Genomic DNA, 25295 nt, shown 5'->3' with positions numbered 1-25295 from the left:
GCCCCCCCTCAGCAGTAGCATGGCATTGACTTTGCCAGTAAAGACCAAGCGGAGGTGATTTACACCCCTCTCAGAGCCCAGGTGGGCTGGGAGAGGCAGAGTCTCATTTCTGAGCGCTGCATTCTTGAAAGCGATGGAGCAAAAGGCAGTATTATCAGTTTTACACAACTAAATTTCTTTTTTTCTTTCTATGTAGAGCATTAAGGATAATTTTGAACTAAAAAGTTCATTGATTTTTAAAAAATAAAAATATTGAAAAGTGCCCTGCACAAGAAGTGTGACATTTCTGCTCAGATCATAACACATGTGTGAACGTATTCAGGCCAAGAAGTGGAAGGAAAGAAGGACTGAAGTAGAGATGGCCAGAGCGTTGGAACTAAATCTCGAGGTATTTTTTCCTTTCTCCATTCAATGAAATTTCATGGGAACACTAAGAACAGAGACAGCCCCAATCTCTAAATTTTACAAATGTAGCTTACCTTAACATTGGTTCGATCTAGAAAGGCAGTTTCACAGATTTCCCTCTGTTCCAGATATCTTAAAGGATAAGCCTTATGCTTCAGGTGTTAAGAGCTGGAAGCTCTGAAGTCCTTAGCAGTCTCCATACCAAATCTTACAGATAATCTGCAGGATAAGAAAAATCTGACTCTCACAACTTTTGTAGTACCATGAGTCATCATCATTCCAGCTACAGTTAAATTTCCTTTGCTTGTCTTCACATAGCAGCTTAGCTTCACTGCTCACACTACCTTGCACCACTTTTAGCGGAGCTTTAAGAGTGGGTAGCAAATGCAATGTTTTCCTCCAGTTTTTGTTGACAGTACATCACTGTGCGATTCCCTCTGCTTAGGTGATGTTTTTAGATCTGCCTTTGAGCACTGCAAGCCAGCATATTTAGGTGGCTGGACAGATTTTGTAGACAGCTGATTGAGCCTACTTTCTAAATGTAGATAAATAACTGTCCAGTAAAACCTATTATTGTCCTCTTTTCTAATGGCAAAGGTTCTTCTTTGGGGTCCAAACTGGGCCAGGCTTTTTTCTACCTGCACAGATTACACCTAACTGCAAAGAGAATTTGGTGTCCTGTGGAGATTGCTGAAAAATGAAGACTGACTCTAGGTACTCCCAGGTAACGTTGAATAGAATATACTTTAATTGCTTTACAACACCTCAAGCAGCCAAAAATTTGTTAGCAGTCTGTGTGATTCCTTACTTAGCTGTGCTTAACACAGGGTGAACACGGAGGGAGAATTGGCTAGTGAGGAGAGCACTGGGCAGGGATCCAGGAGGTCTGTAATGGATTCCTCACTCTGCCACAGATTAACTGTGGGACCTTGTTCAACATGTTTAATCTTCCCTCATTTCTGTGTAATTAGACAGAAAAGTTCTCATGACAGGAATTATCTCTTCTTATATGTGTATATACTTCATCTCACATGATGAGGATCTTATCTGATTTTGTATCTTTGGATGCAACTAAAATTCAGGCAATGAATGCTTCTAATGATGATGCTGTTAGTAATAACAATCAAGTTGTAATATTCAATAGTTGTAACTGAAAATGAAAAGCATAGCCATTTAGAGAGAAGTGAATGTTTAAAGAAAAAAAAAAGAGACAATAATTCAGAAAGTGAATTTGTCCTAGAAAAATCTCATTGTTTCACTACTAACCTACACCTGTTCCTTGGTGTGCCACAGATTTACCGTGTGAACTGTGGCTATGATGTCTTCCTCTTCCTGTGCTTTAGCCTTCTGTCATTAAAATGGGATTATTAATACTTAGAGGGGAACTAAGACTGCTCTTGGAGATCCTGGGAGATGAAAGGAAGCCAAATATCTTGCCAAATATCTTACCAAATATTGGCAAGTACAGACTAAAGAATCAGATGATACCTTGACTTTCATGGAAATTTATGTAATTCTATAAATGTCCTAAATTGTGAGTATTTGTCTTTAATGTCTCTGTATTTCTCAGAATGTCCTAATTTTTGCAAAGGGTTTGATGTAAACCAGCTATAAGGTGAACAATACTTAGGCCCGAAGATCTGGTGCATTAGTTGCCACGTAGAAATGATTTTTTCTGAGTGCAGTGGGTTCCTCTTTCAGGCTTGCTGGCTGGTGTCTGCCACTCTTGTGAAACCTCATTTGCTCCTGTTAGCAGCAATAATTTCAACATTTGTAGCAGAATATCTAGGGAGAACATGGTGCTTCTTTTTCCCTGCTTTGAATCATGAATGCTTACAAAACAAGTTCAGAGGCCAGAGCACATCCTTCAGTATCCTCTCAGTTCTGATTTTTTTCAGAAAAATTGTTTTAAAATTATATCCTCGGATTGGCATGCAAAACAGAGATGAGACGCCACTGTGTAAGGCAGAGCGCCATAGGTAGCGTTAATGTACCCGGTATGTGCAACCAAGTTGTCACAACTGACACACTGGCAAGTGGAGCACTGCAAAGTGTATCATAATGAAAAAATCAAAACCATAAAGTGTTTGAGGAACATTATATTCTTTCAGGTGAAACATTTTTCTGACTTGGCTGATTGCTAAATACACCCTTGGTTTATATGACTTTCCTAATGAGATTATTGTGAATTATTTTTTTTTCCTCTTAAGTTCTGTCAGGAGTTCACTGTTCAAGGTTTAAGAAACCTGCATAATTGAAATATTATCAACAGGGGAGAAAGGTACATAATATCTATTTCGATGGTGTCAAGAAGCATAAGCTTCTACCATGAAGCCAAATTCAGTCTCAGCAGAGAGAAAGAGGCACCTTTACCAAATTCAGCGGAAACTTCTATCAGGATTAATTCGGAATTAAAAAGTAGGTCTGGAAGGGACCCTGGGAGATCCCGTAGTTCATAACCCTCCTCCAGGCAGATCCAGTCCTGAATCACTCACGGGGAATGTTTGTGTAACCCCTTCCTACAATCCTCCAGTAAATGAGATTCCAGGACTTCCCAGGAGAACCTGCTCCAGGCCTTATCATCACTACTATTGAAAATAGATTTCCAGCATCTAACCTAAGCTTTCGTTGCTTGATTTTCACCCGTGACTTTCTATCTGTCCCCAGCAGGCACAAAGAAAAGCATCCCTCACTTTTCACAGATATCTTCTATATTGCAAAATATCACAGTTACTGCTAACTTCTCTTTTCTGGAAGAGGGTCTGACCAAGTTTCCACGACTTACTGTATTATCATGTGTTTGCTGAGCTGTGGTGTTTAAGCACGTTGGCACGCTTAACCCACCCAATGGAGAAGTGAAATGCTTTGGCTTCATCCAGCCGTGAAGGCGCAGCTGACGCACAGATACTTGTCTGCAGACAGCGGATCGTGTGTATCTGCGTCCACAGCCTCTAGCTCAGGAAAAACACTTAATTTTTTGGCTGAGTTTTTCCCAAAGCTACTCAATTCAGGCTTCACTGGATCACTGTCATGGAAAATATAAATTAACAAGTGGCTGAAGTTTGACAATATAGTAGAATCTTATAAGGCTTTGTTAACAAAACTGCTATTACTTCTGCCTGATTTATAGAGGCATGTGCATGTTCATGTGTATCCAGGAAAATGCATGGGTACTAGTCTCTGCACTTAAATAATTCCCTTCATGTCCTGATTTTTCTTTAATTATTCTTGAAATGTTCAGATAAACAAGAAAACAGAAAAATGCACTTTTGTTTTAGTAGCTTGGCCTTGAATCTCTGATAGCATGACTGTGAATCATACAAATGTAGGCTACATGCTTTTATGATTAATGCTTCAGTAAAATATTTTCTATTGGTATTACAGACATTTTAGGAAGCTTTACTGGCTGTTAATTTATCCTCTAATTTTTTTTTGGCTTTATGCTTCTCTACAGCTTTAGAGGCAAAAAGAATCTCTGTTGGAGCAAGGCTTTCTAAGTTGTAGGTTTAGTTTTCCATCGGCTTTGGAACTTTTATCTCTTTCATCTCATTCTTGATGATTCTTCCTTGCACAGAAAACAGTGATGTCAAACATTGCAATCAGGTGTATGATGGAGTTAGTGAGAAAAAAATACCACGTGCACTGTTGATTGAAGAAAGGTGCAATCAGAAAACTTACTACATGGAGAACTACTGAACTGTTATTTTAATGGTAATATAAATTTAACCCAGGTGAAACTACAAAGTTTTTAGCATTCACAACAAATATATTTGTGATTGGAACACTCTTAAAATATATTAATAATAAGGAAATTATTTATATATTTACATCTGTAGAGAACATAATCACTTCAGGATAAAAAAAGCACTTTGCAACAAGTATTCTATTTGATATATGACAATTATTCTATTTGATTTATTCCTCCTCCTCTCCTCTTTTTTCACTTAAGATGAAATTTATTCTGAGCACAAATATGAGTGTGAGCTGAAGAATACCTACTGTTATAAGCAAATTCATTAGAAAGCAACTTATTTTCTGCTAAACCATAAAGTACTGGAAATAGTAACATCATGTTTTATCTTCTAGGGATTAAATTAACTCACTTCTAAATCCTAATTCTCCAAGTAAAATAAAGTGGATTATCAGATAATTCTTTTCTGGTAAAACTTTTGTGGTTTTGACAATGTCCAATGTGTGGCAAACAGAAACACAGAATACTTTCTAGTGTATTTTTTTTTTCTTTCTTTCTTTTTTCCAGTATGGTAGGTTTTAAGAGGGATTTAAGGAGGATTTAACTGGTGCCTGAAGCCTGTGCTACCATTTCATCTAATGCAGATCGTTGCCCTGTATGAACTCAAGTCTGTAATGAATTCCTCTTGTATTTTCTAACAAAACTGTGTTTTTATACAGCATGAGTTTGCCGATCCTTAATTATGCCCTGGAGAGATGAGAGAAGCAGAGCCACCACTAACCTTCTACAATTAGGTGGGAAAATATATGTTTACTCACTGTTTGCTGGTTTTGCTGGATTTTTTGTAATGTGCACATGGTACCACTGTAGATGCATAGAACTTAAAATCAATTTTAAATGTTTTGTCGAGTCACTCTACTTTGAAGACTAAGGCTGTAGTATCATGAGCATTTTAAGTCAATATAACTCAGCCTTACTGCTAAAACATCTACCAGCTCATTCCTGCGCCAGTACCATCCCTACAGGAAGCTGACCCAGGTTAACATTAAACTGGCAAATAAAGAATGAGTTTGCAACAGGGATCGTTCCTCTGATCTTCCTCATGTGGCTAAACCAGCCTTTGTGCTGGGACAGGGAGGGAGCAGCACAGGGAGCTGCAGTAAGGCAGGGTGAGCACCTGGACACAGTGCCAGCTTGCAGGGGTTTCACACCACCTGTGCTTTCATGGTGCCCGAGGGGAATTCTAAGAGGACGGTTCCTCAGCTGGAGAGGGCTTCTTTTCATAAAATAGTCCTGATTTTCTACAGAACAACCCTGAGTGTTGCATAGGTCCATGGCACCTCCAGATGTCAGGACCTTTTACATAGATATCAAAACAGCAGTTGAAAGGCATAACTTAATCACCCAAGTTAGAAAAAAATTCCAAATCAGCTTTTGCCTAAGGTAACAGGGTTTGCACTCTACTTACTAAATAAAAGAAGTAGGGCTTGTAGAAAGCGTTTTAGCATAAGAACATAAAAATACATTATAAAGTTCAGCACCTTATTTTTATGATTCCCATAAAGTCCATGAGATAACAATGTTTGCCTACTAAATTAATTTTCATCAGGCTTCATTGCACAGTCTGTTCTCCCAATGTTTCCCAGGGGCAGCTGCTTAAAGTTCTTGATTTAAATCATTAAATGCTTGATTTATGGTCCATGCTTCCGGAGCCTTAGCACTTTTCCAACTCATATTGCAGTATATCCTTATCCTAATCATGTTACTGTTTAAATATATTTGGATGGCAGGGGATTAAAGCGAACCAGCCTGTTCATTTTCTTACAAAGGAGCAAGATTATTTATCTGACAGTTGCTGTAACAGGCACAGAGTGTAACTCAGAACAGCCTTGTTAGCAAGTTGGAGGCAGACTTACTGCTTCCTTGGTGTTTGAATATCATTAGCTGGTGCAGTCTTGCTTCTAAAATACATTCCTGTTGGATAAGATCCTTATTTGCACTGAAAATAATTGATTATTTGGATGCTGGAATAAATTTAACTTGTTTTTCTTCCTCGAAACAAGACGGAGGGAAGTCAATACCTCCAAGCTAGGAAGACTGAAACACAGGTCCGGAGGGTATGCTTTTTCTAAGACATTTCTATAACCTCCAGCTCCTGCTCAGAGTGACCACTCACCTTTAACTTTTGTGAAAGAAGTAGAGGATTTATGTGTTCTTTTGCAGTGGGAAGGAAAGATATCGAGAGCTTTGATATCAGCAAAGACCCATATCAGCCTCACTGACCTATTAAAAAGACATTTGCATCATGCAAAAAACTATTGCTAAAGTATATATTAGAAAGCAAACATCAGATGAGGACAGTACTTTTTAATGTTATTTCTATCATGATAGACCGAATTCAGGCCCACTGGAGACAGCCATAGTGCAGCTGGGGACAAATGATGTGTCCTTCTGTAGCTTAGATTGGGGTCAAAAAAGTTTTTCTGACTACTGACCAACTCAAAACAATAAATCTTTCAATTTTTTTTCCAGATTTGTTTGTTACAGGGTCATAGTTCCAACAATTTTAAAAGGAGGTGAACAGTGAAAGAGGCACCATGAGCATAACCATTCACATGTAAAAAACCCACTTCTCAGTCCAAGTGTGTTTGTGATATTTTGTACTCAGCTCTGTGAATATTTCAACACTACAGCATTGCTGGTGAGAATACTGGTGCAAAGTTTGTTTAAAACTGTAATGCTTAGCAATTTGCCGAAAGCAAGTATCAAATTGCTCACAGATGGAAGCTGGTGGTGTTCTTGCAAGTCTCTTCTCATTGTTTTCTGTTTTCAGAAAATAGAATTTCATATGGTGGTGCAACTTTAAAGAGAACATACTAAGAGTAGAATAAATCATGCTGCCCCCCTCCCCCCAGCAAACACCATTTCTTCAGCTGGCTGAAAGATTCCAATATTCTGTTTATGTTTGATATTGATCATTCATTTTGATTTACAGGAACAAGAGAATTATGGGTGCTGACAAGAAAACTGTGGGAATTACGCTGGAGTGATTTTGGATGTTATGAGTCAGGGTTACTGCCCCATCACTTTGCCAGATGTTACCACCCCCTTTGCCTAGAGCAGCAGCAAACTGTGTGCTTCAGCTGCTGCGTTTCATAGCCTGGTGTGTTAACCTCCCCTTTGATTTCTTTCCTTTCCACTGATTTATAGGATTCAGTTGCATCCCAGTTACAGGATGAATCGGATTTAGTTTCATTCAAAAGGAGTTCAGGTCATCGAGACTACACCACACTGTGAACCAAAGCACAGAAAATGGGAACTATTGGGAGATTTGCTTTGAGAGCACCTACAGCCCTGACTACAGCTGAGATGGAGACACGTTCCCAGCAGGTAACAATAAATAATATGCAGTGACAGTGGAGACAAGTGGCTGAAGTACATGAGCTCCCAGAGGTAACATAACAAAGCTGGATTCTTTCCTTACACAACAGAAGGAACAAACATTAAATCAAAGTCTCCTTTGAGGGCTTTTCTGCAAGACACTAATTTTAGTTTCCAATAATCATTATCACAGAATCATACAACAGCCCAGTTTGGAAGGGACCTCAAAAGATCATCTGGTCCAACCTTTCATGGGAAAGGCAGTATAGATGAGATTCTCTAGCACTGTATCCAGTCACATCTTGAAAAGTCACAGTGATGGGGACGCCACCATGTCCCTGGGGAGGTTGTTCCAGTGATTGATTGTTCCCATTGTAAAAACTTCTTTTTTATATTGAGATGAAACCTCTCCCTGTGCAACTTTTACCCGTTGCCCCTTGTCCTTTCCATGTGGCTCCTTGTGAAAAGAGCCTCCATCCTCTTTGCAGTCACCCTTTAAGTACCAGAGTACTGTGATGAGGTCTCCCTGAGCCTTCTCTTCTCCAAGGAGAAAAGACCTAAGTCCTTCAGTCTTCCCTCACAGGGCAGGTTCTCCAGCCCTCTGATCACCTTCGTGGCTCTCCTTTGGACCATCTCCAGTCCGTCCACATCTTTCTTGACTTGTGGGGGCCATAACTGGATACAGTACTCCAGGTGTGGCCTGACAAGCGCTGAGTAGAGTGGGGTGATCACATCTCTATCTCTGCTAGTAATGCCCCTGCAGATGCAGCCCAGCATCCAATTTGCCTTTGTTGCTGCAGCAGCACAGTGCTGACTCATTGTCAGCTTGTTGTCCACCAGGACCCTCAGGAACCTTTCAGCAACGCTGCTCCCCAGCCACACAGATCCTAGACTGTACTGAGCCCTCTGGTTATGTTGTCCCAGGTGCAGGACCTTGCAATTGTCCTTTCTAAACTTCATACAGTCCTTGCTTGCCCACTCTTCCAGCCTGTCCAGGTCTCTCTGTCAGATGGCTCTCCCTTCTGGTGTGTTCACCTCACCACCTAGTTTAGTGTCACCACCAGACTTGGTGAGGCTGCTTCCAGTGCTGCTGTCCAGAGCATTTATGATGTTGAACATCTTATGAAGTGTTGATCCTTGGTGGACCCCACTTGTGACAGGCTGCCAGCCTGAGTGAAAGCCATCGATTGCCACCCTCTGAGTGTGGCCCATGACCCAATGTCCTACCCATCTCACACACCACCCATCCTGTCTGTATCTTATGCCAATGTGTCTTGGAAGAGGCTGTGAGAAACAGTGTCGAAGGCTTTGCTAAAGTCCAAGTAAACAACCTCCACTGCTCTCCCCATATGGACAGAAAGCGTGACTTTGTTGTAGAAGGTGATGAGGTCAGTCGGCATGATTTCCCTTTGGTAAATCCACGTTGGCTCTTCCCAATCACCTGCTTCATTTGTCCTGTAACAGTTTCTAGGAGGACTCATTCCGTTACTTTCTGAAGGCTTACTGAAGCAAGATTAATGGACCTGTAGTTTCCTGGCTCCTCTTTTGGGCTATTATTATTATTATTATTATTATTATTATTAATTATTAAGCAAATTTGAAAACCTCAGATGAAAGATACTGGATCCAATATGAAAAGACTCCCTACCTCCAGTCACTGTTGGGGAAAGGAAACTAGCTTCTTTCACCCTCAAACTAACTTTTGTCTTCCAATACCCTATATTGCCTTGTAAACATATGCAGTGTGTATATACCCTATACACCTTGCTATTCTGTATGTCTTTCAGGAAAGTTGTGTGGAGCCAAGATGATGTTTTTACTGTCGCTTCTCTCCAGTTGAAAATGCATCCTGGTCGCAGCAGCCTTGTCTGAAACACTGGGGCTCTTTGCAGAGCAAGAGCATGTTGTTCTGGCAGACCTGAGCTCTTGTAGGGCACCTCTTAGGAACTTCTCAACAGAGACTGAAGTAAATCAAGCTTTTACAGCCACCAGTCTGATATTATGTGTTTAAATTAATAATTTCTGCCTTTCTGCCACTTCTTCTGCCAGGTCACATGCCCAGATGTAGTACCCTGCTTTGTCTAATGGCCTGTTTTAAACCAAGGGGTTTACAAAGAAAAGGGAGGGTACAAAAGCCAGAGATTAAAAAATGCACCCCTCACTCAGGATGCCTAATAAAGTCAGTCAGAAATGCTAGTAGAGTTGTACTACCCTCTCTGTTGAACGCTGCTTGTCACCTGTAGTTTTTGAACTGCTTTAGGGAGTAAGCAACCAACACTGAAATACATGTGGAAAACCAGAAATCCTGAGAGATGGCAGCAATTAGCAATACATAAAGATGACCACGGGCCATTCCAGAGAAAAGAAGTCAGGTCTTGATGCTTTGGCCAGACCATACTGCTGTACTCATAAAAATAAATAAATAAATAAATAAATAAATAAATAAATAAAAATCAGCTTTTAGCTGGATGCATTTAAAGACAGTTGTCTGTTTCCAACTGGAACTCTCTTTAATTCTTTAAAATCATCTTTGTCTTTCTATTTAAGAATTTACTATGAATCAGGAGTGAGAATCTGCTGCATGCTACCATATGGCTTTCCTTAGAAATATGGCACTATAAAAGGGAGATTGGCTTTACTATAAGGTTAGCAAGAAAGCTGTGACTGCTTCTTCTTTTATTTAATGGAAATTTATAGCAATATTTTATATTTTACTTTTGCCTGCTTGTCACAACATCTAAGCTGTGCATGAGAGATCCTGTCTGCTGGCTGAGAAGATACTTCACAGAGAAGCAAAGTTTGGTCTCCTTGACTGAAAGCTGGAAACCCCCTCTGCTCTCAGGAAGTTGGTGCTTTTTATTACATACTTGGATAGTGTTGTGGTTACTACATACTTCTGCCCTTTCTACTGAAATTCCCGGATTTCTGTACAGTGAGGTTTGTATTATTTTTAGGATGCCAAGTAGAAATTTTTGGGTTTTCAATTTTGAGGTCTTTCATCTCACTTCCTCAAAAATTCACACCAATTTTTTCAGCCATTCCCCTTTCTGAAGCCATGGTGACAAAGTTCCTTTTTCTTTCCTCCTTCTTCTTTTTCTTCTTTTAAAAAAACAAAGAAAAAAAAACATTCTCCAGATGTTTTGTGATCTCATTCCTTATTAACTTCAGAAAGATCTTGCTTACCACAGAGATGAGATTAACTAATCTATGGCTTCCTGACTCCTCCTCAGTTCCTTGCTTACAGTACTTCCAGGAACACACAGATACCTATTTTGGCATCAAATCTGGATTCCATGAGCTCAAACCCTCAAATATATCTACTTACCAAACCTTTTACTGTATCCTTTTCTGAAACAGATAGTCTAATTTCCAGTCAAAACAACCATACAAATCAGGTAGCTGGTGAATCAGTGATTAATCAAATAATCTCCTCTGACATGAAATCTGAAGTGTCCAGAGATCTTGTGCTTATTGCCTGGAAAAGGTGACCACACTTGACAGCATTTTTAATTAATTTTACATTTGATACAAAGAAAATTGGCACCTCCCCTTGTTCACGTGGTTCTGATCCATAGGCTGAAGCTCTGGCTGCATATAGTGAGTCTGGTCTGCAGGATGGAGTCCTCTGATTGTGCCTCTCAAAGGGCTCAGGACTAAGTGGTTTCATGGCCTTTTACAGGCTACCTGCCAGGAGGTGAATTTCATTCTTACAAATCATGATAGTAACAACAACAACAATAACAAAAATGAAACTTTTGAGTTTTGTCAGTGTCATATGCTACTGCTCTTCCAAAAATATCTCAGAAGGACTGCTTTACAACTGTTGCCTCTGGCAACTCTTCAAACAATGTTATCCTTTCCGCTTTTCTTGTCAGAACTTGAGAGTTTACTAAAACTTTGTAGCGTGGTTGTATCTGGGGTTTCTGCTCTGGAACTACCGAGTTTCTCAGCACTCCAAAGGTATCTTCACGCCCTTTTTATGTTACAGTCACTCAGAGGAGCAGCCAGAGTTTCCAAACCCACTGCAAACCTGATAAGGGAGTTCCAGTAAGAAGTGCAATTGGGGGTGTACTTTAGCCCTACCTGTAGACCCACACCTGTGCATTTGCTCATGAGTGCGAGTCTCAGATCCAGTTCAAAAGCTAAGCTGAAAAATTCAGACTTTCAAGGACTGTTAAAAAAGCAAGTTCCCCCTTTCCTTAAAAATTAATTTCTGGTTTGCATAGAGGGCTTTGCTGAATTAAGGGCCCCTCTTCTTCTCCTTCCAGTTTCTTTTAGAGTGAAGCTGCCGCCATCACTTCTCAGCAGTTTTTTTCTAATTGCAGAGCAGCAAACAGGGCACAGAGGAAACAACCCTGGTGTTATTGCTGCCATCTCCAGCGTCAGCAGAGGGACGGGATTGCAGCTCAAAACGCTTTGTTAGCGTGTGCCCATCAAGACAGGTTTGCCACCTCTTAGCTCTGGGCAAGGAAATACCGTACTGTTTTGTCTTGCCAGAACCACAATTTTCTAAGCATTTCAAGCAAAACCGGTTGCTGAGGTTGATTCTGGCAAAAATGATGAAATTCATAAACCTGTCAACTCTTCCCACGTCAGAGGTGGGACTCTGTGCCAGCTCTGCTGGCGCGGTGCTCTCTTGCTTCTCCCCCCTCCCCTTTGGCAGCTTTGCTCCATGATCTCCAACTCACTAAAGCACCCGCCAGGAAATGTGCTCATTCCAGTGTCTGGATTGCTTCGGCACTGACTTGTGATGCTGGCATCTCCCTTCTGCAACGAAATGCTGCTTGTACTAATCTTCGTGGAGATGGCAGAATAACCCCACCTCTTTTTAAAAGTAATATTGTTCTAGCCTCCCCCTTTGCAAACTATTGACATTGTTGACTCAGCTCAAGGATTTTGTCTCTTTTGGGTCATTCTGAAGTACTTTACTAGGTGCCTGGGTTTTTTTAGGAAGGAACTAGATATATGTAAACAGAGAGTTAGCAGATCATAACTTAAACAGCAGTCCCTCCCTCCTACTAGGCCATTTGCTTTCCTAACTGAAACCAGTGGTTTGTGATTCTTCACATTATTCTTTTAATGTCATGACCTGTGTGTCAAAGTGAGAGGTTGCTTGTGGATTTTTCTTGTCTTTGAAAGCAATACTTTCTCCAGAGACAAAGAAGCTCTTTTACAACACTCTTAGCAATTGCCATGAGGTGGGAGCTACAAATCGGGCAAGCCTGGGCAGTTGCATGCTGACATTTTTCATTCCTCATGTCCCACAAGTATTTCTCTTTCAACAAGGCTTCTGTGTAAGTGAAAAGGAACTTTTTTGTTTCCTTGATTTAGTTATATTATGTTTTAAAATTTCTCTTTGGCTCCAATTTCCCTCTGGAAGCTGCCCTGGCCATAAAAAATTTTACACACCCCTTTTAATTTTTAAAATTGTAAATTTATGTTGTTCCTCTATCCCTATCTACAAATAAGGGACAAAATTACTTTATTTCATTTGCATTTGCAAAGCCTTTGTAAGCAGTTTTCCACAATACACCACTCATAGCTTTGCACCTCAGAAATGAAAAAGTAGGCAGATTTGGCCCTTGAAAAGAAGCCTTTTCCAACTTTTTGTAAACATTAATGACCTATTCATAAAGAAAAGGGCAAAAGTTTTACACAAAGAGATATTAAAACATTGAAAAACTGCTAAAGTCTGTTGGAGAAATAAATGGTGGTGATAGCTTTGAGCAGACTTGTTGGGAAAGAGAAAAGAGGGCTACAAATACACCAAATTTAACCTTATGATGAGATTAGGAAGTTTGCACTGACATTTCTGGTGATTTTCTTACATATGTAATATGAGAACAGAAGAACAGCTTTCCACATCAAAAATCAAAAATATCCGTATATCTCAATATTCTGTTTTTGACACTGTCAATAGTGGTCATTTTTGGAAGAGTGTCCAAATAGAGCAGGGACGCAGTGATACCCCCCTGGCACGTACTCCCATTTCCAGTGGCTGGCAATTGCAAGACTGCCTGGGCCACCAGCATGTCTTGGTGTTTCTTCTAGGCATATCTCCAGCTGTGTTTTGATGTTATGTATATGTGTGGCAGGAGGTTCCACAGTTTAACAGCAAGCTGTGCAAAAAAAATAGTACCTGCTCATGTTTGTTTTGAATTTATGACCTATTATCATCAGTTAATGTCCTCCTTCTCAATCCTCTTTTGGGAGTAACAGTGATGAGTCATTCCCTATTTCCTATACACTTTTTCCATTCTACAGGTTTTACAGTCTTCTGTCATGTCCCTTTTCAATCATTTAGTCATTTTTTTCCCCCAATATTAAGGAATCTTTATACTATATCGAAACTGTTTGGTATCTTTGATATTTCTTTTTAGAATCATAGAATCATTTAGATTGGAAAAGACCTTCAAGATCACCGAGTCCAACCATTTTTGCTGCTCTCTATATAATTCTAGTTCTTCTATACATTTTCCTAGAAATAATATCTTTTTGCCTTAAAAATATACTGGTTATGTATAATGTATAATGGAAGTGTGATGGAGAGAAAACTCTGACAGGTACTGCTGTTTTAGGCCATCATTCAGAAAAGTGCTATGCACCGTTGCCTTCTGCTGAGGACAGATGTTAGTCCTGTTACTTCATGCAACACTGGAAGGCTCAGATCCAGAATGGCATTCAGGTTTCCAACTCCTGTTTGGGCTTCTAACATCTCATTGATTTAATAGAAAGCTGAATACTTAGTTATATGTGGTTACGATATGAACCTCAACAGAATTAAACGTTCAGTGTGTGCTGATGGGGTTTGAGCTTGCAGGCAAGGCATAATCTCTGAGCATAATTAAAGTATTGAAGATTTTTTTAGAGGTGTTATAAAGAAGAGGCCCTTGGTAAACTGAGACTATCAGGGACTGTGGGAAACCCTTTTTTTTCCTGGATGATACGCATGGATGATCATTCAGGATGGCTTTGCTCTTTGTGTAGTAAATTGTCAGCTTCCTGGAAAGGGAGGTGTTACCAGAAGAATGGATCCCATGGAAGTTTAGTGATATCCAATATCGTACTCTGCAATATAGAAAAATGGGCTACGTGGGATTTATGGTTTTATGCAAAAGAGAAGGAAAAAAGAAGCTGGATTCAGTATTACATTTTCTTATAAGAGAGCAGGATTAGTGACTACATTTTCCTGTAAGAGGAAAGGAGCAGCAGAGGATATCTACCTTTCCTAGCAGCTGATGTCTCCCGGTTTGTATTCAGTGCTACACAGAGTAAAACATATGGTTACATATGAATTTAAAATCACCTGGCAGGTACAGTGCCTTGTGCAACTGAGGCATGATTTTTGTCTGATCCAACACTTCCCTTCAGTGGGAACCCTTGCGTGGGCAAAGTCTGTGTGATCAGCCGACCCCTCTGGCAATGTACTCTCTAAGTCATCTCAGATAAAGGTCTTGTGTTCATTTCTGTTAAAAAAATGAAACTAGTCAGAAGCAACAAATGTGCCATTTCTTTCCCTCTAGGTTGCAGCTTTCCATTTGGAACCCCTCCTTGCTTCATTTATCTGTTTCTACCAGCATATACTGGATGAGTGTCTCTTTATACAGTGTGTAATTCAGATTTATGAATGCAGTTCGTGTAAATTGGACATTAGCTGTGTTTCCAGATACGATGATTCAGCCCTAGGAAATTTGCTTTCTCTTTCCCATAGTTTGAAATGTCATGCCCCATAAGTAGTCGTCTTAAACACTACTGCTGGAAACCCTGAAGAAGAGGAAAGAGGCACTCACTGTTCCTGCTAGTATTCTGGGCATGGGGGATTTCACTATCATCGTCTCTTCCTTTAATTAGCCTGTATTGCTAGAATAACTGAATGACTAGGGGGCAATAACTAGAGCTAAATTAGAGATGGAATAAGGTACCCAAAGGCACACAAGTTACATCTGCCACTGTGCTGCTAAGAAAAGTGGGTCAAGTGTTTTGTTACCTGAGGTAAGGTTGCACTTGCAAGGTCAGGAGAGCTATGAAGGTTGAGTGTCAACGGATGAGTCCTAAAATAAATCCCAAGATCATCATAAATATAACCTTCCTGTGAATGACTCTAGGCAGAAGAAGGATTTCTTCATAAACTGCAAAAGCCAAAGATTGAAAACTAATTTCAAACCTTGCCAAATGACTAGCTGCTCTCTGGGAGAGGTAGGGAATGACTGAAGAGAGAAATTGAGGGCAGAATAAAAAAAAAACAACCAAACCACAAACCCCAAAAAACCCTGATGTGGCATGTTTCACAGTGTTGCAACACAGCTTGATGCAACCAATTGTTGGAAGTGCAAATAGCTCCGTGACCCTGGGTCCAAAGCGTACAGCCCTTCTGCAAAGAGGTCTGGCAGGCTCTGTGACCTGACTTCAGACTATAATAAATGCTCTAGCAAACAATGAGGTGCTATAGCTTTCTAAAAAATTGTAAGCAAAAAAGGTAATCTATGAAGTACTGCCAACATGTTGTCAGAACAATATAAAGAGTAGGACAGAGGCCACCATAACATTCATAACTGCAAAGCCATGCCTTCAGAAACAGCTGAGGTGCAAAGAGTTTATGAGGCAGGTTTGCCTAAGCCAGTGAGTAATCTTGCCCTCCTCTGTGAGTGGCCTGGATTACCCCAACCTCGGCAGCGGGCAGATGGAAGCTCGGGCATCCCGTTGTGTGTCCACAGTGCTGCTCCTTGGATGGCCCTCACCCAGGGGCACCTGACAGTGAGTTGAGATTCCACACATGCCCAGGCACATGGAGCTGTTTGGACTCCAAAGGGTAACATTGGCTTGTACTGGAGCTACACTTGAAGACTTGATATTGCTTGTGTATTGGGAGGCCAGGGTCGGGTACAAACTGTTAGATGTAGGTGCATTTTCCCCTAATCTCCATTTGAATTCCTAACCCAAGTGTAAATTATTTTCCTGTAGATTTCTCTATTAGTTTCCAATAAAATAGAAGAAAAATATTATAAAAGAAAAACTCTCCAGCAATTTTGTCATCTCCACGAAGTCATATTATCACCTTCCACTTTATTAAAAATGTGATGTGCTCAGTAACTGCATTACTCATGTTGATCTAAAATTGAAATGTGAAGTCTTAATTACACTACAATTTAGCTTTACTTTTTAATAATACATATACATGTATACTATACACAATGTGCGGACTGAGTACATTAAACATTTTAGAAAATAGATTACCAGTTGTAACATGACTTCTAGTAGTTTTCCTGCTCTTCCTATTTTACAGAATATGTCCAGTTCATTTTACATAAGTCTTGAGGGTTATAGCTATTCTATACCTTAAAAATTTCTGACTTCTGAGATTTGGGGGACACTTGGCAACAACCAGTATTTCTGTATTCTTTTTCACTCTTTTATCTTATTTTCTCTCTTCTGTTTCTTCTTGCTTTTTTTTTTTTCCTTTTGTATTTTCAAGCACAGGCTCTTTGAAATAGGCAGAACAGTGGGGAAATTATGTGTTCCACTCAGACAATGATAATAAAGATTTGACATTTGGGGTAGGCAATAGATTTCAGAAAATCTGAAGGCACTGTTAGTAGAGCTAGTTCACAGATTTTTATCTTCACTACAAAGAGCAAAAAAGAATATGTATATGTATGTATATATTACATTTTTTATATATATGTTTGCAAGTATAAAAGCTGTGCTCTGCATATGAAGAACAGGTACAGTGGAAGTTATTCTTTTAGGAGACCAACACTGGGTGCCAGTTAAAGCCATGGAAACTTGCCATGGGTTCTGCAGTCCGGGGCTTGGCTCCTGTTTTCCCATTGTTTGCTCCGCTCGTGTCAAGCCTTGCTTCAAGAAAGGCGATGGCAAAACTCCCACTGACTGTAACAAAAGTGAGGTTTGGCCTTGGTGAGCAATAAAAGCTCTGTGGAGCCCGGGGGTGGGAGCTCGCTCCAGCTCCTGCAGGGCTGACGTGCGCCACCGAGGTTAGCTCACTCCCCACCCCTGCGCGCCCACTCCAGCTCCGAGATTTATGGGGCTCCATGGAAAAGCCTCCACATTGTACTGCATGGTACACTTAGTCACCAATGAACTTTTAATCACTCTGGCTCATGGCTTCGAAGAAAACAACCTTGCTGCCATTACATAGAAAAGAAATTACTAGTGTCCCTTGTTCTGTTTCTGGTACTTTATTTACCTGACTATTTGGGTAGCTTCACAAATGCTGTTGGTGCTGACAGTCATCTGCAGAATGGTGCAAATGAAGAAATGGGCCCCCCTTCCTGGACAGTGTCCCCCTCTGTCCCATTCAGGCCACGGAAGTGCTGTGGGAAGGATCTTCCTCATCCTTGGTTTGGTGCTTCCCTCTGCAAGGCTGACACAGCCCTCCTGGCACCTTGTGCCTGGCCTCTCGCTAGACTTGGTGCACAAGATCAGAGTGAGGAGCTGAAGCACAGATGTCCAGGTATATAAAGGTATATAAAGGTCTGCCTGTCTATGGAGAAATTACCCACACACATGATGGAAGGCATGAGACAACGTTCTTGAGACAACAAAGCTCTCCATAACTCTGTAATGTCTGAGCCTCCTTAGAAATTATAAAGTGGTAATTTCTGCTCTATGTTCCCCAAGATGCTCCATGACATATGATCATTAGCAATTTGGATGACTGAGAACCACTTCAGACCCTAGGGTGAAGGAAATGGCCAGGTCCGTTCACTGATTTTGTCCTGGCCGTGGTCAGCATGTCCTCTCCCAGCTCTCCCTATCCCAGCTCCAGTACCTCCATCTGCAGAGCAAAGTAACTCAGCAGGAAAGTCCCAGGCAGCAACGGGCGAATGCAAATGGCCTGAGCAGGCAGGAGTGGGTGGCAGAAAGCAGGGAAGAGAGTGATGTGGGCATCGAGGCACCTCTCAGTTATCTGGGTTCCCAGGGCCTGCCCAGCCACTGGCCCCAGGCAGAACCGTCCTGGCTGTCGCACCCTTTCTGCAGCCCTTCAGGTAGCACCCATTGCCACGTTTGGGCAGTGGAGACCATCTTCTTTCAAAACATGCTCAGGAATTAGGACACAGTCAGGAATTAGGACATAGGCAATGACAAGGTGTCAGAGAAGGAAGAACAACTCTGTTTCTGTACCCCTTATCTCTCCACTGCAAAGAGGTTTTGTTCCCTTGGATCGATGTCTGCCCTTGCCATAAAATTGACAACGTCCCAATTTGTTTTCCAACAAATGGCTTATTATTATTCTTTAAAGCTCCTAATATTTCACTAGTATGGAATAAGTCAATGTTTTAATCTTGTACCTGATAAATTCTGGAATATTAAATTAATATGTAATGTTTGAAATTCCGTTTAAGTCACCAGGAGAAATAAATGGTCATAACACAAGCAAATGATACACAGACATCACTGTAGCACATGATACATTCCATTGGTGTTAACATCATCCAGCTTGCAAGGTGAAGAGCAGATAAATCAATCAACACTTTGTCTCCCCGCTCCTCTGTAACTCATCAGCCCTTTTGGTTGATACACAGCAGTGAATAATTTATGTTCTGATATTTTTCTTTTGATTCTTCAGGGACCTGGTAGTTACTCTAAACCTTAGCATGCATGTCCTGTTTGTGTGAAAATCCCCAGCATAGTTGGCATAGATGTATACAGTTTATATTGACAACTTCAATTTCCATCCAGAACAGAAAATCAGGTAACATTGGATACCCCTTTGGGTATAAGTCATCATAGCTCTCAGGGCTCCTGATAGAAAAGCTGTAAAAAAGGCACTGATTGGGAGCCTGCTGGAACGAGGCAGCAAAACAGTGAATGAGACTCAGAATATAGACCATAGGAAAGGCTTTTCTGTATGCTGGAAAAGTTATCCCAGTAGAAATCCATTGCTCCCATTATTTTGGATCTTGCAAAACTGTATAGGCAAGTTTGGAGTCAGAACAACAGTTTACTTGGTGTTGTGTAAATCCTTGGCTGTTACACTCAGGCAGAAAGAAATCACTCCAGATTCCAGCCATCTGGAAATGTTACAGCATAAAGGAAAATATCTTCCAATTTAAATTGGGGGTCAAGTCTTTTCACTAACTTAAGGATATGGGGAGAAAACAAATTTCCTGATGACAGTTGTCAGACACATTGTAAATGTCACCTTTCAATATTTCTTTAAAGACTACAAGAAAGATCCTGAAAATAAGTACTTTCTCTGCTATACAGTCCATTGATAGTCTACTTCTTTTACTTAATGACATAAGTTATTTTCAGTTCTGCACACCTTGAGATAAGGTGTGTTATATAGGTTATACAGGTATTTTTCTTTCACCCTACATAGTAGACCTCATCCTACAAATACTTCTATGCTGATTTGAACACACAGAATGAACTCCTGATTGAAGAACTGTTTTGGGTGTGGAACAAACTTCCCTGGGGAATTGAATAGACTACACTGAATTATTAACCCCTGTCTTCTCTCAAGTGTATGAAAAACGTTAAAGACATCAAGTGCATGGGATCAGTAATATATTCAGGAAACTTGCAGTGCAGCATACAGTATTAAGAGACAGGTAGTAGACATACCACTGCTTCATGGCCATCTTTATACTGCACGTTACTGAGACATGACTGTTGTCTTTGCTCTTGGACTTGGTGGACTCAAGGAAGCTGAGGACAAGGTACTTGCCAGCTGTATGATTATTATCATCATAATCCTAGGGTAGCTTTTTAAATTTAATATTGAAGCAACGTTCCTTCTGCATTTGTGGCTAACAAACATCAGCAGAGACAACTGTAGCTGCTTGAACATTCAAACAAATAAGAACCAAGATCTGAAGTGTTACAAAAACTGTAACTGCTTTCAAAAAGCTCCTTATCTGACAACTTCATAAATCTCTGTAACTCTGATTACCCATTTGGGAAAAAACTTTAGGTTGATAAACAGTATATAAATATTAGATACCATTACAAAAACTTAAATAATGTTAAAAACTGACAAATACCCAGTTTAAATGTCCAACATGTGACATTTAAAAAGGACTTGTCTTTAGGGCAGTTGCTTAGCGCTTCAAAATCTTGGCCCCAGTTTCCTCCCAACCCTGAATTTTAGTCATATCAACAATATATGGTAACTCTTGCAGCAGCTTCAGAGAGAAAGCCTTGGCCCAAAGGAATTCATGATTCTGAATCATAGTAAATAATTTGCAAAGTTGAAAGATGAATCCATATCCTTCGTCATTTATAATCACATTCTTCATTATGGAGCTTGCTCCAGTGCCAAAAAGATGTTGTGTTTCTTTCCAGACACAGGGAAAGGTAGTGATTTGCCCAGAAAGCACACAGCATACACAGACAAAGACAGATGTGGGGTGGGGGAAAAAGACAGCACACAAAGTGATGAGGACAAGTATAGACTCATGACATAACAGCTGTCACTTTGTTGTGAAAAAAATGTAAATCCCCTTCTCAGTCCTTACCTTTTATTCACTCCCATGCCTCCCAAGCAATTCCCTGCTATCATGTTATTGCTTTCACACCTCCCCTCCCAGTACACAGCCTGCACTCTCCACCCAAATACAAAAGTGACTGACAGGATAAAGAAAACAGGACTCTAAAGGCATGCTTTGGTCACCTAGTTTCTTGGAGATGTTCCAGTGCAGTTTACCTTCAGGAAGGATTTAAGACCCTGATTCAACAAAGTTTTTAAAACTACTGTCTACTACTATGGATGTCTTTCAAAGTACCAAGTCTTTTGGGATGGATTTAGAGGCTACATGGGATGATGCTGGTTGACGTTTGAAATTCCAGTTGCAGGATTTGCTTTTTGTGAATACTTTTGCTATTCACCTAATACTCACTGTATTTCCTGATGCTTCTTATCAGTAAATCCGTTAGCTAGGGTGCCATTATGAGGCAAATAGAAAGAAATTTTAAGTTAGTGTTAATGCCACTGAAGATTTTAATGAATACTTTAGAATATTTTTCATTTTAGGTGTGGATGATTCATGGATTTACATTTGAATTTTAGCCCATGAACAGTCAGGATGAAGAAGAAAAAAATGCATAGATCCCAAGTGTAAGAGTTATAATAGTTTTTGGTTGTGAATTAATATCAGTCCTGTGAGGACACTCACTGAGAGTTGTTTATATTCACTGAAGTCAGAGTTTATGGATGAAGTATATTCAAGGGCTTTGAATCAAATTAGCAATGTTATCCGCTTATTTGTTCTGTGATATTAATGAGTCATTCTAAGCAAGCAATGTTTCAACATTTTATACATTCAAGTTTCATTCCACAAGATTCACTGCAACAATAAGTAAAGAACAATCTTGATCATTCCAGACACTCAGAGACTAAAAATCTAATAATTGGCAATTCAGATATAACCAAAAGAATGGAAGAATGGTTTTGCAGACATGAAAGTCTGTGGTGTTTCTTCTGACTACGCTTACAGTCCTCAGATGGATGGGTTTTATTCCTGACTTGTGGTTTGCTTTGGCTCATGTATTCTTTTTTTTCTTAACTGCGGCTCTCCACCACTTTTTTAATCATTCTCTGAAGAATTTAGTTTACTCTGATTATGAACTTCTCACTTGCTTCTGCTCATTCATGTATGTAACAGCTTCCAGTCTTCAAAATCCAACTAGTATGTGTTGCTGTCCTCATAAATGTGTCCAAGGTCAAACTCAGCAGTAAACCATTTGGCTCCCCAGATCTCCGGTCTGAATCATCTTTTTTCCTTCATTTACCATGAAGAGGTGTCCATCTGCCTTTTGTCTCCTTTCTACCACCCTTCTGGCTTCACTTCTTCCTTTCCACTGCACCAATTGTGGCAAGTTGGTTATTTCTGGCTGCTTTATTCTCCTCATCTCACCTCCTACACTCATTCCACATCACTGATTAATCCAATTCCCTACACACGTACTTCCATTAATCTCCTTTTCGATCCGCTGTACAATGACATCCCCACTCTTGCCCTTGACCTTGTCTTCCCAGAACAGTATTCCTTTATGGATCTGAAGCCAAGACCCATCTCTTTGGCTGCTGCCCGCTGCCCTCAGCGGTGCTCCTCTCCCTTCCCTGTCCACACTCACTCCTTCCCTTCCCACCCAGCCCTCTGGGTTTTCCTCTGGCTCCTCCCCTGCTGATCCACACCATGGTCCCTTTGCTCTTCTCTGATTCATCTATTGACCCCACACATAGCTGTGACTACTTCTCTAATCTTGGCTATCTCTCTGACAGCACTTGCATTTATTTTTTGATTCATCTCTATTTTTTCATGGTATCTGTCCTCTGGATTTAAATGCTTGGACAGTAAGAACATCAGGCACTTGCACTAAGTATTGTGCATTTTCTCCTTCAGCTGGTTTACTCCCCTAGTGAGTAAGTGAGTGCTGATGAAAGGAAAATGTAATTCATCTCCACTCACTGTCTTCATCATTTCCTCATTCTTTAACTTCCTTTTCTCCATGTTAAATGTGGGCCTTGGCAGCAATGAGCCCATTTTGCTCTATCTCAGCTTTTTCTTTTCTGTTTCTCATGGAGCTTTCTCTTCATTTCTCACCTCTCACTGTGCAGGTACCCCACCAGTTGTTTCTATCCAGCTTGACTTCTTCATTACTGTTGCCTCTAATGAATTTATTATCCACCTTCAACATTTTGTTTCCTTCAGCTCCCCCCTTGATTTCTCCAAGATATCTTAGCTCTCTCCCACGGCTAAGTATATGTGACGTCTGAATAAAAAACTGGTTAAGAATATCATCACTGTGAAGATGAAAATGTTCACATACTGTCTGATCTTCATCCTGTAGATTATTCTTCACTGAGTCTTCGGTTCTACCTTCTCTCTTTACCAGCATTAGTTACCCACATCTTTTCATACCGCCCTGCTGGCAGACTTGTAAATCTGTTCTGCTGCTTCTTTCCTGAGGCCTCAGTTATGCTTTTCCATCCAGTCTACCCCATTTACGGATAAAAGTTTTCTGTATCTGTTTCCTAGTGGTCTTCTGCTTTCTTTGTCAGTTTCCTCCTTAGAAATAAAAAAAAGGAAAGAAGTCTGACATGGCATCTTTATGCTCCTTCTGCCTTTACCCAACCTACTAACAAACTATTTGGGATTTGATGTTGCTCAAGACAATATGACCAAAGCAGGGAATCGTAGGATCACTCAGATTAGAATGTAGTCTACACAAAATGCTATGTACACTTAAGGTATAATTTTGAATGTAAGGTGCCATGCAAACAAATATTTGTCAGCATATATAAAGAATAATAGCTACGTGTAATGCACATTGGTTCTGAACCATTAAATACTGAAAATATGATACAGCCACTGAGTTGAACAGGACTAAAATTCCTGGAGATTGTGCAAGGCCACAGAGTTCAGCTGGACAAAATAAGAACAAATTACTCCTAGTGAAGCAGTGTGTCTCAATCACCTTAGTCCTGCTGAGTTGTGTGGCCTTGGGGAAGCCAGATGGTTCTGTTATACAAACCTCATTTAAAGTTGAACACGACCCTGATTCAAATAATGGCATTTCTGGTAAGGGAGGGTTTATTGTACATCATTTGTAGGATTAGGCAGAAAACAGGATGTTCATTATATGAAAGCAATGGAAGACATAAACCAAGACAATTTATAATCTGAGTTTTTCCAACATTTGTGTTGCAGTGAATCCAATGATTCAGCTGTTTTAATTACACCTCTTGCTCAAATTGCAATAGAATAAACATTTGAAATTTTTTTCTGTAACCATAACTTGAATTTTGTTTTCATCCACAAATGTGTAGAGGCACAACCATACCACATGAAAGCACAGTAATTTAGCATTCCATCAATTTTTTTTCCATCACTAATACTTTCCATATTCCCTCAACCAGTATTCTAGCCTCGAGGCTTTCCTTTGCTTCCATGTTGGTACAATCTCACAAGTGATAACTTATAAACCTTTCCTTCATAATTTTTTTTCAGCAAGGAAGACTTAACACAGACTGATTTTTTTTTACTTGAGTCAAAATGTGACTTCTGTTTTCTACCCTGTCGCAGATTTTCAGTGACCCGCAAAGGTCACATCGGACCTTCATTTCTGGATCTGCATAATGAGGAAATGAGCAGTGTCCCATTTAGAAGGGGGTAGTAAATCCAGAGCATAAAAACAGTGAGACACAAAGATTCTCTGGGAATAGGGCTGTGTAAGTATCTCAAATCACTGTGCATTAGAAGGTCACAAAGAAATTTCAATTCAATTTATTCAGCTTTTAGTATGAGGAAGTTCCCTTTCCCAAAGAGTTTTTATTAGTCCTTTGCTTCATGTAGATGAAAGATCTTTTATGTCTAGTCTTCAGCAAAGGCTGTGCTCACTTCTAAATATATTCTTTGCTTTATTCTGATTATTACATAAACCAGAGAGAATAAAAGGAAATCTTACCTCTTCAAGAATTTATTTCAGTTATATCTTTATATCTTTAATGTTTTTTTGCTGTGAATCTGTAGAGGTGTGATATTTCTATCTTATTTATAAGGAATGGAAACTAAAGTCTGTCTTTCCTGTTTGTATTCAAGCATTACATGGGAATAATACACTTGTCTAATCTGGGATATGCTTTCAGGGTCAACATCCTGCAGCAGCATTGCTGAAGGCAATGTCTGGGTTTCCTTTCATGAAGGCACAAGAGAAGGAAATGAAATGAAACATCCATTATCTGATCTACACCTGGAGGCTCATTGCTCTATAGAGCTGGGAGACCCTCATCTTTTCACAATAAATACAACCAGGGTGAATGTTGTGGGTTGAGGGGTTTCTTTTCCTCCCA

At 40.1% G+C, this 25295-nt stretch overlaps 2 long non-coding RNA genes across 10 annotated transcripts in view; one reads left to right on the top strand and one right to left on the bottom strand.

Moving 5' to 3' along the window:
- Positions 1-1204, bottom strand: part of LOC142600311 (uncharacterized) — a 13442-nt gene extending 12238 nt beyond the window's left edge. Inside the window, exons 1-2 of one of the 5 annotated variants that reach the window (XR_012833720.1) lie at positions 1170-1204; positions 480-624 (exon numbers count right to left, since the gene is read on the bottom strand). This is a non-coding gene — a long non-coding RNA (uncharacterized LOC142600311). Of the gene's footprint in view, positions 1-479; positions 1039-1169 lie in introns of those variants that run through there. The other 4 variants (XR_012833723.1, XR_012833722.1, XR_012833719.1 and 1 more) reach the window with 4 other exon arrangements.
- LOC142600312 (uncharacterized) lies at positions 669-25295 on the top strand. 5 transcript variants are annotated; one of them, XR_012833727.1, is made up of 4 exons: positions 669-1129; positions 4816-6797; positions 7307-7486; positions 25092-25295. It is a non-coding gene; the product is annotated as an uncharacterized LOC142600312 (long non-coding RNA). The 5 variants fall into 5 exon arrangements; XR_012833726.1 differs by lacking the exon at positions 25092-25295 and adding an exon at positions 9265-9914; XR_012833725.1 differs by lacking the exon at positions 25092-25295 and having other exon boundaries at positions 4816-4890; positions 6160-6797; positions 7307-8585.

This window comes from Balearica regulorum, chromosome 2, assembly GCF_011004875.1.
Source record: "Balearica regulorum gibbericeps isolate bBalReg1 chromosome 2, bBalReg1.pri, whole genome shotgun sequence".
Lineage (NCBI taxonomy): Eukaryota > Metazoa > Chordata > Aves > Gruiformes > Gruidae > Balearica > Balearica regulorum.
The sequence above is the reverse complement of the archived record's forward strand: the minus strand, read 5'-3'. Positions and strand labels throughout refer to the sequence as shown.